Source organism: Eptesicus fuscus, chromosome 20 (genome assembly GCF_027574615.1).
Source record: "Eptesicus fuscus isolate TK198812 chromosome 20, DD_ASM_mEF_20220401, whole genome shotgun sequence".
Lineage (NCBI taxonomy): Eukaryota > Metazoa > Chordata > Mammalia > Chiroptera > Vespertilionidae > Eptesicus > Eptesicus fuscus.
The window spans coordinates 2,871,313-2,886,397 of NC_072492.1; the positions used below are offsets into that span (position 1 = coordinate 2,871,313).

Below are 15,085 nucleotides of genomic sequence, written 5' to 3' on the forward strand. Positions count from 1 at the left end.
AGCCAAAGCAATTCTGAGAAAATAGAATGAAGCCGGAGATATCACACTACCACACTTCAAATTATACTACTGTACTGAGCTATGAAAATCAAAACAGCACGGGATCAGCTGGAGAACAGACACACAGACCAAAGGAACAGAACTGAGAGCCCAGAAATAAAACCACAGGCATGTGGGCAAATAATTTTTTTTGAACTTGTGTCGTTAAATCCACAGAAGTAAAAACCGTATTGTGAGGGGCCAGGGAGTGGGGCTACCAAGGAGTGGGAGCCAGACCACCGGAGGGGAAGGGCAGGGGGTGACAGGACACACCAGGCTGAGCTGGCTCAGGGGCCATCACCAGGGCCACTGGACAGCCCCTGGGAGCTCAGGCCGGCCAGGCAGGCTCAGTGGTAGGGGCTCCACCAGCACAGCAGAGAACCTGGTGTCACCAAAGGCCTCATTCATCTCCAAGTCTCAAAGAAGCGCTGCAGGCCGATGATCGCCTGCACGTCCGCCTTGTCCTCTGTCAGCTTGTTGAACTGCTTGAACATTCGGCCCACATCCTGGGCAAACTCTTGAGGGGACCTGTAGAGGGGGACAACTTCTACTGGAGGCGGCGCGGATCAGGGTCAGGTCCAATGTGCCGCCAGGCTGATCCCCAGAAAAGCTGGAGTTGGTAGCCAGGTGGTGCAGGGGCCGACAGGGCTCCTGGCAGAAAAGGGCCAGCAGGACAGGCTCGCACTTCTGCTAGTTGGCTGGCGAGAGCTCGGCCACCACACTGCCGCTGTCCCCGCCACCCAGCTCAGGCTGCATCCTCCTCCTTCAGGTCGGGCAGCACGTGGCAGAGGGCAGCTGCGCTCCGGCAGGTGGCAGTCCAGGTGGAAGCTGAACTCGCACTGGTTGCACATGACCAGGTCGCCTGGCTTCTGACACACGCGGCAGATGGTGGCACTGTCATCCAGGGCACTGGGGCCGCCAGCTGGGGCCTAGGTGCCCTCTGGAGCCACCACCTCCAGGCCGGAGCTGGTGCTGCAGCTGGGTGAGACCAGGCAGGGGCCCTCCCCCAGAGCCATTAGCAAGGGCTTGGTCTCAGGGCCCGGGGTGGAGGCCTCTGTGTCTTCCTCCTTGACAATGGCCATGCCAGGCAGGGGCTGGGCACCAGGGGTGCCCGGCAGCAGCCGCTGCAGCCCCGCGCTCAATGACAATCAGGTTGTAGTCCTCCGTGGTGCTGCCTGGGAGGACTTTGAAGACTGGCGGCTGGCTGTCAGTTGTGAGGTCAAGATCCAGGCGATCGAGGCTCACCCGGGCCACCTTGTGCATGAGGCCGCTCACTTCTCCCTCACCTGAGCCGGACCTGTGGGTGCAGCTAGGCGTGAACACCCCTATCCCTATGCCCGCCGGCTCCAAAGGACAGCCACACTCACCGTTTCGTGGGAAAATCATTTTTGACAAAGAAGCCAAAAGCACACAATGGAGAAAAGAGCCTCTTCAATAGATGGTGCTGGGCGAATTGGGAAGCCACATGCAGAGAATGAAACTAGAGCACAGCATGTCCTCTTGTACAAACTTTAATTCAAAATGGGCCAAAGACCTAAATATAAGATCCGAAACGATAAAGTACATAGACTACAGCATAGGTACTAAACTAATGGACCCGGTTTGTAGAGACATTTTATGAATTTGACCCCAAAGGCAAGGGAAGTAAAGAGAAAAATAAATGAATGGGACTCTATCAAACTAAAAAGCTTCTGCATAGCAAAAGAAACTGACAACAAAACAAAATGGCAATGGACTAAATGAGAGATGATATTTGCAAACAACAGCTCTGAAAGGGATTAATACCTAAAATATGTTAAGAACTCATACAACTAAATACTGAACAAACAATCCAATAAAACACGAGTAGAGGATCTCAACAGAACCCTTTCCCAAGAAGACATACAAGTGGCCATCAGGTGTGTGAAAAGACTAGAGGACCCCACTCTTCTGTTCCGTCTGCCAAGTCTGGGCTTCCTGTTAGGTTCTGAGGTGCCGACCACTGTCAGGCAGTTTTTTGGCGTTGAGCACCCTGCTTGAAGCTCCATTGCTTGTGTCTGTCTCCACAGGCCTCGGCTGCCAGCAGGCAGGGCCAGCTTTCCCTCTTTGCCGGTCTGCCAGCTGTCAGTCTTAATCACTCAAGCGTCTGTTTCTGACAGGGCTTTAGGTGGGGGAGGTGCTGTTTTGCTTTCAGGGAGTCATATGGGTGTTTTTTCCCTGCCCCAGAGCTACTCCTCCAAGAGTGGCCCAAAATATCACTCTGGCCTTGGTTGGTCAGAGGTCCTTGTATGGAGACCAATGGGGTTGGCTGGCAACCTGGAGTTGTTATCAGTCTGGTTCCCAGAATAGCCGGGTGGACGGCCCCTCTTCCAATGCAGTCATTAAGGGCTGGATGGCCCCTCTCAGACCCATAAGCTTGGCCTCTGCCTTTGTTTTCTCTGTGAAGCTCAAAATGCAGGCAGGGTGTGGCAGGCTGTCACCTGCCCCGAGGCTACTGGGAGGGGCAGCTTCTCTGGGGAGAAATGGACACTTAGGGTTGGAAGCTTAAGAACGTCCCAATGCAGGACTCCTGGCCACGTCTCTCTGCCTTGCTTCCTTCCTCAGCCTCTTCTCAGGCACCTCCAGTCCGAGCCTCCCTCCCTGCGCCAAAGCCTGGGGAATCGAAAAGTCCCGTGTTCTGATGTTAGAGAATAAACACAAAGACAAAAGAAAACAAAACCAACCACGAACCCCGGCTTTCTCCCCCACAGCCCCACGCTGCTTTCCCCTGGTGGCACCGCCTTTCGAGGGACAGCTGTGGTCTTGGGTGCAGACTCCCTGGCTGCCAGCAGCCCTGTGCCTTTTCCTTTTCACAGTTGGGTGTTACGCCTGCCTCCAAGAGGCGCGGCTTTGGTGCAATACAGCTTCCTCCTCTCCCTCTAGGCCCGCTGCCCCTCTCAGCCCATGTCTCTGTTCCTACTGGTCTCCAGCTGTCCTCTGCCCTTTCTTGTTGTCAGTTGTCTCCTCAGCTCTGCCTAATTTGTTAATTATGGGGGGATGGTCTCCACTTCAGTTGTATTTACAGTCTGGCCCCAGGACGAGGTGCACGACACATCTGCCTGTTCGGCTGCTATTTTTTCTCCCCCCACACTGAACTCTTTGAACCCATGGATAATTTACCTAGAGGATTTTAAATTAGTGGCCTAGCTCATCATAGGAGATTATCAGAGATAACTTTTGACTTATCTATAGGGCAGGGCAAACTACTAATTATGTGCACCTGCTTTCTAATTGTCCCGCAGTGACCTTCCTCCCCGCTGAAGTCCCAAGGCACTTACCTTATTCTTATCTCAGAATGCCATCTATACTTCATTTTTCCTTTTCTGACCCTGGACTTCTCATGTATGTGGAGGTCTCTGACTCTCATGTATGTGGGGTTCCCAAACATATATGGGTAATTAAATTTGGTTATTTTCTATTGTGGCTCTGTCTCATGTGGATTTGATTATTACACCAGCTGAAAGAACCTCCCAAGAACACATTCTTCCTACTTGTTCCTGAGTTTTATTGACAGCTAACAATTAAGTTTAACGAAGAAACTCAGGTTTGGATGTTTCTTATGTCAACATTTTTTTCCTCTCTTTACATCTCCTTTTTGCTTCTATAACAGAAGAAGGCTGAGTTAACTGACTTCTTTTTTGAAAAAAAGATTTTTAAAAATTGATTTCAGAAAGGAAGGGAGAGGGAGATAGAAACATCAATGATGAGAGGGAATCATTGATCAGCTGTCTCCTGCACGCCTCCTTCTTGAGGATTGAGCCCGCAACCCAGGCGTGTGCCCTGACTGGGAATCTAGCTGTGAGCCCGCAACCCAGGCGTGTGCCCTGACTGGGAATCTAGCTGTGAGCCCGCAATCCAGGCGTGTGCCCTGACTGGGAACCTAAAAGTGACCTCCTGGTTCATAGGGCAATGCTCATCTACTGAGCTACACCAGCCAGGCTGAGTTGTCTGACTCCTGAGGGTTCTTCCATCCTTTTAGGTCTGTACGTTTTCTTTGAAATCTCAAATCTGAATGGGGTCCTACAACTTTCATCAGCCCTTCTACAGTTTCCTTCTCTAATGGTAAGAATTCCCGCTTAGTTCCTCAAATGTAGAAGATCCCACTTTTGTGGGCATAGTGGCTTCTTTCAACTCGACACAAACTCCCAATATTGACAAACTCTGGTGGGCCTCCTCAATCTGTGGAAATGCCATAGTATGTGGAGGTGGAGGCTGTTACTCTTTTTTTAAAAATTGTGGTAAAATATAGGTAACAGAATTTATAACCTTCAGCATCTTAAGTCTACAACACAGTGAAATTAAGTACATTCACATTGTTGCACAATTATCACCACTATCCATTTCCAGAACTTTTCACCTCCCAACTGAAAGTTTGTACCCGTTAAACACTAACCCCCTCCTCATTCCACCCATCCCTGGAAACCCCCATTCTACGTTCTGTCTCTATGAATTTGACTATCCTAGGTATCAAGTGTAAGTGGAATTATATAATATTTGTTCTTTTGTATCTGGTTTATTTTACATAGAATAATGTTTTCAAGTTTCATTCATGTTATAGCATGCCAATTTTATTCATTTTTAAGGCTGAATAATATTGTATTGTATGTATGTACCAAATTCTGTTTATCTATCATCTTTTGATGGACATTTGGGTTATTTCTACCTTTTGGTTATTGTGAATAATGCTGCTATAAACATTGGTGAACAGTTAAGTTCCTGCTTTCATTTCTTTTGGATACATCCGTAGGAGTAATTCTACTGGATCATATTATAGATAATTCTACTTTTTGAGCAACTTGCAAACTGTTTTTCAAAGTGGCTACATCAATTTATATTCCCATCAGCAATGCACAAGGGTTTCAATTTTTCACCAGCACTTGTTATTTTCTGTTTTTACAAACAACTAGTGGCCCGGTGCACGGATTTGTGCACATTGAAAGGAAATTAATTAGAAGAAATATTTTAATATCGCTGTTTGCCCTCTCTCTATAAGTGTCAGAGATGAAATAAAATTAGTAAAATGTATATGAAAATTATATATAAATTGATAAACAAACAATAACAACATGATATAACAACAACAAAGACATGATATAAAAACAACAAAAACACGATATAAAAACAACATTGATAAAAACAATGACTGATAAATTGATTAAACTTATTCTAATATCTCCCTGTATACCACCAAGTCACCGCAGCTGTGCAGTAAACCAGATTCAAGGCTGACCATGCCCCAGCAAAAATATTTTAATATCGCTGTTTGGAATCACGTAGCCCTGTGAGGAATTGGGCTCCCTCCTCTCTGGTTCCGGAGAACCGCTGCTGCCAAGTCACTACAGCTCTGCAGCTCCTGCATTGAACGTCTGCCCCCTGGTGGTCAGTGCATGTCATATATACCAGCCGGTCACTTAGCCTTTTATATATAGACTAGAGGCCCAATGCATGAAGATTCGTGCAAGAATGGGCCTTCCTTCCCTGGCTGCCGGCACTGCCTTCGCTCCGTCTGGAGCTGCCTTTCCACCTTCCCATGCTGCCCAGAGGCCCGGAGTGGCTGGGGCAGTGCAGAATGCAAGCATCCCGCCCCCCCCGCCACTAGGCGCCTATGTATGCAAATTAACCCTCCATCTTTGTTGGATTAATTTGCATACTCATTCCTGATTGGCTGGTGGGCATTGCAAAGGTACAGTCAATTTGCATCTTTCTCTTTTATTAGTGTAGATATATAGATAGCCATACTAATGGCTATTAGAAGTGGTATCGCATTATGACTTTGATTTGCCTTTTTCTCATGGCTAGTGATGTTGAGCATTATTTTCATTTGCTAATTGGCCATTTGTATATCTTCTTTGGAGAAATGTCTATTCAAGTTCTTTGCTGAGGCCATTACCAGTAAAAGCTGATTCTGTACTTTCTCCAAGTCAGTATAGGCTAGGTCAGTGGTCGGCAAACTGCGGCTCGTGAGCCACATGCGGCTCGTGAGCCGCGGTTTGCCTCTCTGTTGACTAATGAGCTTGCTGACCACTGCCTTAGGGAAAAACACTTAGAAAACATTTTAATAATGTACTAATGTCTTTAACCTGAAGTCAAAACTTCTGGGTAAGGGTAATGCCTTACGCAGTGGTTGGCAAACTCATTAGTCTACAGAGCGGCAAACAGCGGCTCACGAGCCTCAGTTTGCCGACCACTGGACTAGGTTATGCTGCAGTAATAACCAACTCTAGTACCTCAGTTGCTGAAGACAACAAAGTTTATTCCTCACTCCTGCACAGGTCCACAGGGGAGCTCTGCTCAGCATGGTCCTCAAGGACACAAGCTGACTTCATCGCCATAGGTGCTTCCACTGTTACCACATGTGAAAGGGGCAGGTGAAAGCACGTGCTTGGTCTCAGAGCTTCTGTTCACATTCCATTTGCCAAAGCAAGTCACATGGTTATGCCCACTTCAAAGGTGAAATTTAAGTAAAGCAGGGAACTATTCTAGCATAAACTTGAAAAAAGAAGAAACAGTACATTTGTGAAGAGCAATAATGACCGCTACCTCTGCCCAGCTACGCTACACTCTCCCCCAGGCAGTTCTTTCTCCAGCCTCATTGGGGATTGCGTTAGAGCTGGGAACCTGGCCCCATCCAGAACAATGTTAATTGTTACTAGAATCTCTGGTCTCTTCCTTGGCTGCCAATCTTTGCAGTTTATTGTATAAGATTATATCCCCTTTCTTTAGTTGCCACTGTGAATTTTTGACTGTTTCCCCCTATATCTTGTTAAGTTATTTTATTTCAGATCAGGAGATTCTGGTGCCCTGTGTCAGCATCTTCACAAATAGTGAAGATGCAATGCAAAGGCAAGATGTGTGTAATGCCCTACCAAGCCCTGAGCAGGAAACCCATCACAGGTAGTGAGCAGTTAACACTCATTAAACACTTATTCTATATCAGGTGCTGGATATGCCTTTACATTTATTATCTCATCTCACCCGCACCCTAACCCCTTGAGATCAATACCATTACTATACTCATTTTGTATCTGGGGAAACTGAGGCTGAGATCAAATGCTACCCACATGGTAAATGATCCATCCTGCGTTCCCTGGGGCCTGCCCACTGCTCACCACTGCCCACCTCCTGGAGCAAGCAGGGGCTTCCTCCCAGCTGTACTGGAGATCAAGGGAGACTCGGCTCGGCCTGCCTGCCTTGCTCCGAATCCACTCCACTTCCCCACACTGTGTGTGTCTCTCTGTGGAACATCTCACTGGGAACTAGAACAAGTAAGTAGTTCAGAAATATAGTTTGCAAATAGATAAATTTTGAGCCGTTTTTGACTTGTAATTGTATTTGAAGTTGAATTGAGTTCTGAAGCTTTAGTTAAATCCTATGTAAAACAGAGGTTCTTAACTGGGCACTGAGCTTGGGTCCCTGGAAACATGTGGTCCTGGGTCCCTGGAAACATGTTGGATTGGTATGAGAGTTTTTCCAGGACAGTGTTCATTGTCTCATCACATCTTAAAAGGGGTTCGTGAGGCCTGGCTGGTGTGGCTCACTTGGTTGGAATGTCACTGGTACACCAAAAGGTTGAGGGTTTATCCCCTGATATCTCTCTCCCTCTCTTCCCCTGTCTCTAAAAAAACAACAAAAACAAGAAACAGCCTCCAGTGAGGATTAAAAAAAGGGAGTGGGGCAGTGTTATTAATTCCTATCTTAAAACATCTAAAATGTTTTGTTCAAAATTCCAAATAACTTTTAAAACTAAAAAAAATGTATCTTTATGCCAGGCCAGTGAGGCTCAGTGGTTGAGCATCGACCTATAGACCAGGAGGTCACGGTTCGATTCCAGTCAGGGCACATGCCTGGGTTGTGGGCTCGATCCCCGGTATGGGGCGTGCAGGAGGCAGCCGATCAAGGATGCTCTCTCATCATTGATGTTTCCATTTCTTTCTTCCTTTCCTTTCTCTGTGAAATCAATAAAAATATATTTAAATATATATATTTAATTTTATCCTGCTGAAAACAGTCTCCACTTTGGGGCTCTGAATTTCAGGGCACACAGCTCAGTACTAGATCTTTCCTCTAGGTGGCAGCAAAACCCTCACATAAACGTACTCTCTTGGTTTCTGAATTTTCTTATCACATATTTTTTATGCCAGCGGTGGAATCCGGACCGCGAACTTCTTTCAGCCTTTTCAGTTGTTTATCGCAGAGTGAGCTAACTGTGCGGAAGGGCTGACGCTCTTGTTGTTTAGGTTTTGACCGCTGGATTGAGGGTTGGAAGGGCTCAGGTAGCACAGATTCCCCCCAACTAAACTACAGACACGAACTAGACCTTTGACGTTTTTGTGTTCTCAGTCCCTGGGCAGAGTTGGTTGAACAGGTAGAGTGCATAACCATCAGAAACACCCATGCTACGTGAGAAAAGGCTTTAAATGGCCCTGTCTGTGGACAGCCCAGTGTCCCAGTCAAGGTTCATCATTTCAAGGAGAAGAAACCGACTCTGGCCGTCTTAGTGGAAACGGCATTTATTGGGACAATACGGGCGCATATTTTAGAATCACGAGGAAGGTTCGCATCTGGACTGTCCCCTCATTCGCACCAAGCATCCCAGGCTTCTGGGTGCTGCATCCCTCCCCAGAGCCTGTCAGGCTCCAGGGCCTGGCTGCGAGGGCCTGACAGCTTCCGGGGAGACAGGGCCCCACAGCACCAGTGTGCATGGCCGCCGGCCAGGGGCAGGCTTCACCCCAGTGTGCAGGGGCCCTGGCCAGCCTCTGCCTCGTCACTATTTTTTATTACCACTCATTTATTCTCCTTCACTGAGAAGAGTTGTGAAGAATTAGACATTCGTGGATGGACTTTCGCTGGGCTCAGGTGTCTTAGCAGGAAGCGCCATGTTTACTGACAGCTTCTGGTAGATTATCTCCCTGGTTTAGAAATGTTCCCTCATAAGCCCAGCTTACTAAGAGTTTCTGAAAACGGAAATCGGTATTGTATTTTATCAAATTACTTAGGAGCACAAAGTGTTTCTCCCTTAATGTGTTTCTACAGAGAATGACACTCACATACTTACTAATATCAACCCTGTCTTGCATTTATGAGATTAATTCATTCAACAATTTATCACAATTCATTACAATATGACAAATACCTGTTGAGTGCCTGCTCAGTAAGAGCAGTGCTCTCAGCCGGGGTGAGCAGAGGAGCAATAAGAAAGGACTGCCCACCTGCGGGCACCCAGTCCAGCTGCAGGGGGCAGACGGCTATTTTAAAAATGTAAAGTGGAAAGTATTGATAGGGGAGGGGCACGGAATAGACATAGAATCCCAGTCGTTTAATAGCCACTCACTGTTTAAAAAAAGAGATTTTCTTACAGACCCTGGGAACCTGCAGGCTGTATTACAAGGAGGAGAACAGGCCCAGAGGCAAGGCAGCCCGGCGCCCAGGTCAGGGACGGAGCCCACCGGAAGGGAGGCAGCGGCCCGGCTAATCTTCGCAGCCTTCTGGGGCTAATGTTTGCAAGGACAAGGAAAAAGGCAGGCCCTGGGACTCACTAACTTTAGATCTCCCCCTACCCCCACCCTTACTAACCCCGTGTGAGAGTTTGTTTAACGTGAAATGTCCGAGAGCAGTTCTGTCTTGTGTGTTTTAGGGTATCATACCTTCTGCCCCTCCCATTGCCGGCAATAAACACTCATGCATCACTCGGCCTGAATCTGCTTGTTGACTCAGTAGAGACAGGCAGTGACAGACTTGATTTCGTGTCCGGTTTCAGCATATCAGAGAGCGATAAGTGCTGTGAAGAAAAATAAATAAAACGTGGAAAAGGATGGGAAGAGACGTGTGTTTGTGTGGAGAGAGAGAGAGAGTGAGAGAGAGAGAGAGAGAGAGAAACTTTAAGATTTTAAACATGATGGGAAGGCAGTGACGTTTTAGAAAAGGCCTGAAGGAAGTGAGGGGAGTCATGTGACTGTCTGGAAGAGCATTCCAGGCAGCGGGAACTGCATATCCAAAAATTCCGAAGCAGAAGCACATTCTGTCCTATTCACAGAAGACAGAGGACAGTTGTATGACTGGAGGTGAGTGAGCGAGAGGAACAAGTTGGAGGTGATAGGAGGCTGTTAGAACGTGTAGGCCCTGGAAAGACTCTGGCTTTTAATCTGAATGAGATTAAAATGGGGAATCGCTACAGGGTGTTAAGAAGAGCAGTGGCATGGCCGATTTATGCTGCGCAGGATCCCGTGGACTATTCTGTAAAGACCATGTGCTGAGGTGGAACAAGCACTGAGTCAAGGAGACCAGCGAGGAGGTGGCTGCAAGGATCCAGGCGAGAAAGATGGCTAGGCCCAGGCGCTAACAGGGCACATGATGAGAACCCATCAGCTTCGGAATAGATTTAAACATTGGGATTTTTAAACAACAGGATTTGCAGAAAGATTGGATAAGGTATGTACAAGAGAAGAGTCAAGAATCACTTCAAAGTTTTTGCCAGAGGATAGATTTGACATTAACTAAAATGTGAACGACTTCGAGCAATGTTGAGACGAGAAGTATACTGCATGCGAGTTGCTAATTATTGCAGGTGGATATATGAGAATGGAGTACAGAGGACTCCCAGCCAGAGGTGAAATGTGGGAGCCAGCAGTATAGAGAGGGCATTTAAAGCCGGGAGAGAGATTGAGCTCACGAAGGGAGTGTGTGCAGAAAGAGCGATGGTCTGAGGACCGCTCTCTAACACACTCCAAGTTCAAGAGGTTAGAAAGAGGAGGAAGAACCAGTGAAGGAGGCTGAGAAGGTGCAGCCAGAAGTAGCGGGAAAATCAGAGGAGGAGGAAGTGATCAGCCGGGTCGGACGCTGCTGAAAGGTCAAGTAGAATTAAGAACTGAAAGCTGAGTGTTAGTCTTTGGTGACCTTGCGAAGAGCAGGTTCGTGGAGTGACTGGTACAAAAGCCGGAGTGGAAGGGGCTCACGAGAGAATGGGAGGAGAGGCACGGAGTCAGCACATATCGACAACTCTTTAGAGAAGTTTTCTGGGAACGGATGGGAAGGAAACCAATGGAATAGTAACTGGAGGGAGGAGTGCAATTCAAAGAGTGTTTATCCGGAGAGAGATACGGCAAACTGAAAGTAAACGTAAGAGCTGGCTCTTTGAAAAAAACTTAAAAGGTAACAACCAAGAAAGCAAAAAATACACAAAATAAGAAATTAGGGAAACATTAAAAGGTTCACAAAGGACTGCTTCGTTCAGCTGTATGCAAATACACTTGAAAATCTAGATGTCTTGGATAATTTGTTTCAAGGAAAATATAATTTATCAAAATTAACTCTAAAAGAGTTTAAAAATCTAAATTGTGAACTTACCACAGAAGAAATAAAGGAGGTTGTCAAAGATACAATAAAGAAGGTTGCTTCTGCACTTCTGCCTCGATGGAAACGAAGACCTCCCCGGAGCACCCGGGTCCACCTTCTCCTCAGCCGCGATTCTCAACGGCACGCCGCCGCGAGAAGTGTTAAAACATGGACCACCTGACCACTTAGGGCACTGACCTCTTTCCCCTTAAATCGTCAAAAAAATAAAATAAAAAAAAGACACAATAACAGCTGTCAGGTCTGAATGAATCAAACAACCTGCCGCAGAAATTTAGTAATTAGGTCATGTGTGCCACGAGATGACAGAGGGTGAACATCGCTGCCCTAAAGGGCCAGGACATGCCTCCCCTGCACTCTTGTCCAATGTCCTGCTTCCTTAAGGTTTCAGTCATTTGACTCTCCCTAACTAAAGGAACATAGGAAGCATCAGGCCCACACATTTTCAAGGGGGCAATGGTCAAACCTTAAAGGACAGAATACATTAACGCTACTTAAATTGTTCCAGAATAAAAGCAAAGAACTAAAGCTTCCAATTTTTTTATGACATGAGCAGTTATGCTGATTTTGAAATCAAGTAATGTTAGACACTCAAAAAGAAAATTGTAGCCCACTTTCACTTTTGAATATCAATGTGAAAATCCTAAATAAAGTATTAGCAAACAGAATCAAGCTCTGCATTTTTTCTTTTTGTTTTTGTTAATCCTGGCCAGAGGATATTTTCCATTGATTTTTAGGGAGAGTAGAAGAGAGAGGGAAAGACAGAGAGAAACATTGATGTGAGAGAGACACATCGATTAGTAGACTTCTGCACAAGCCCTGACCAGGGTGCCGGTTGGGGAGGAGCCTGCAACCAAGGTACATGCCCTTGACTGGAATTTAACCTGGGACCCTTTAGTCCGCAGGCCAACGCTCTATCCACTGAGCCAAACTGGTTGTGGCCATTTTTTCTTTTTAAAAAAACCTTTAATTAAATTTATTGATGTTACTTTGGTTAATAAAATTATATAGATTTCAAGTGTACAATTTCATAATACATCATCTGTATATTGTATTGTGCATTCACCACCCAAAGTCAAGTCGTTTTCCTTCACCACTTATCCCCCCCCCTTTATCCTATTCTACCTCCTCCCAACTCCCTTTCCCTCCCTTTTTTCTTAATTCCTTCACCTATTTCACCCAGCCCCCAACACCTTCCCCTCTGACAGCTGTCTGTCTGTTCTCTATTTTTATGAGTCTGTTTCTATTTTGTTAGTTTAATTTTGCTCATTAGATTCCACAAATAAGTGAAATCATATGGTATTTGTCTTTCTCTGACTGGCTTATTTCACTCAGCATAATACTCTCCAGGTCCATCCATGCAGTTCTAAATGGTAAGGTTTCATTCTTTTTATGGCTGAGTAATATGCAATTGCATAAATGTACCAAGTTTTTTTGAACGCTAATCTACTGATGGGCACTTGGGGTGCTTCCAAATCTTGGCTATTGTAAATAACACTGCAATGAATATAGGGGTGCATATATTCTTTCAAATCAGTGTTTTGGGTTTCTTGGGATATATTCCCAGAAGGGGAATCCCTGAGTCATAAGGCAGTTCCATTTTTACGGTAATTTTCTGAGGTAACTCCATACTGTTCTCCACAGTGGCTGCACCAGTCTGCATTCCCACCAGCAGTGCACGAGGGTTCCCTTTTCTTCACATCCTCGTCAGCACTTGTCATTTGGTGATTTATTGATGATAGCCATTCTGACAGGTGTGAGGTGATAGCTCGCTCATTGTGGCTTTATTCACATGTCTCTGGTGCTCAGTGACATTGGGCATCTTTGCATATGTCTATTGGCTTTCTGTATGTTCTCTTGGAAGAAGTGTCTATTCCAGTCCTTTGCCCATTGTTGTTGCTAATCCTAACCCGAGGATATTTTTCTTTTCTTTTTTAGAAATATTTTTATTGATTTCAGAGAGGAAGTGGGAGGGAGAGAGAGATACTGGTAGAAACATCAATGATGAGAGAGAATCATCAATCAGTTGCCTCCTGCATGCCCCACACTGGGGATCAAGCCTGCAACCAGGGTATGTACCCTTGACTGGGAATCGAACCCGTGACCTCCTGGTTCATAGGTCAATGCTCAACCACTGAGCCACATGGGCCAGGCGCGAGGATTTTTTTTATTGAAAACACATTGATTGTTGCCTTCTGCACAAGCCCTGACCAGGGCCCAGGCCGGGGAGGAGCCTGCAACCAATGTATGTGCCCTTCACTGGTATTGAACCCGGGACCTTTTGGTTCCCAAGCCAACTCTCTATCCACTGAGCCAAACTGGGTAGGGCCTTTGCCCATTTTTAATTCGTTATTTGTGTTTTTTTGGTGTTGAGTTAGGTGAGTCTTTAAAATAAATTTTGGATATTAACACCTTATCAGATGTATCCTTGGTGAATATGTTCTCCCACTCAGTGGGTTGTCTTTTCATTTTGTTGATGGTTTCCTTTGCTGTGCTTTTTAGTTTAATGTAGTCTCATTTGTGTATTTTTCTTTTTGTTTCTCTTGCCTGAGGAGATATATCAGAAAAAAATATTGCTAACAGAAATGTCCAAGATTTTACTGCCTATGTTTTCTTCTAGGATTTTTATGGTTTTGAGTCTAAAATTTAAGTCTTTAATCCATTTTGAGTTTATTCTTGTGTATGGGGTAAGAAGGTGGTCTGGTTTTATTTTCTTGCACATATTTGTCCAATTTTTCCAATACCACTTACTGAATAGACTGTCTATACCCCACTGTATGTTCTTGCCTCCTTTGTTAAATATTAATTTACCATAAAGGTATGGGCTTATTTCTGGGCTCTCTATTCTGTTCCATTAAGCTATATGTTTATTTTTATGCTTGCACCATGCTGTTTTGATTACTATGGGCTTGTAGTATACAATTTGACATTAGGTTGTGTAATTCTTTTGACTTTGTTCTTTCTCAAGATTACTGTGGCTATTCAGGGTATTCTGTGGTTCCATATAAATTTTTGAAATATTTGTTCTAGTTATGGGAAAATGCCATTGGTATCTTGATAGAAATGGAATTGAATTTATGGATTACTTAGGGTAGTATGGACATTTTAATTATGTTAATTCTTCTAATCTATGAACATGGTATATGCTTCCACTTATTTGTATCTTCTTCAATTTCTTCAGTGTCATATAATTTTTTGAGTATGCCTTTTATATCCTTGGTTAAATTTATTCCTAGGTATTTTATTTATTTTTTGATGCTATTGTAAATGGGATTGTTTTCTTAGTTTCCCTTTCTGATAGTTCATTATTGGTGTACTAGGGGCCCGGTGCACGAAATTCGTGCACTGGGGGGGGGGGCGTCCAGGAGCCCTCAAGGGATGTCCTACTGATGGCTTAGGCCCGCTCCCCTTGGGCCTACCTCTGCGGGAGGTGGTTGGGCTGCTGGCTGCCGCAGCTGCCAAGGTGTTTTCATGAACACAGACTCCAGTCCCTTCACCATGAAAAAATGTCTGTGTCTGCTCCAGGCCTGCTATAGCTGCACCATGGTGGCTTGGGCATGCCCCCCTGTCTGTGTCCCTGCCTACTAGCTCCTGCCTGCACGTGCCTCCATCGGGAGCGGCCTCCACCTCTGAGGCAGCATGACGTTAGCTCTGGGCAGGCCTGCACGTGCCTCCACTG

The 15,085-nt window shown here is 45.7% G+C and overlaps 1 pseudogene; it reads right to left on the reverse strand.

The window, feature by feature from the left end:
* Positions 1-271: 271 nt before the first annotated feature.
* Positions 272-1,425, reverse strand: LOC103299405 (transcription intermediary factor 1-beta-like; annotated as a pseudogene).
* Between the last annotated feature and the right edge of the window lie 13,660 nt (positions 1,426-15,085).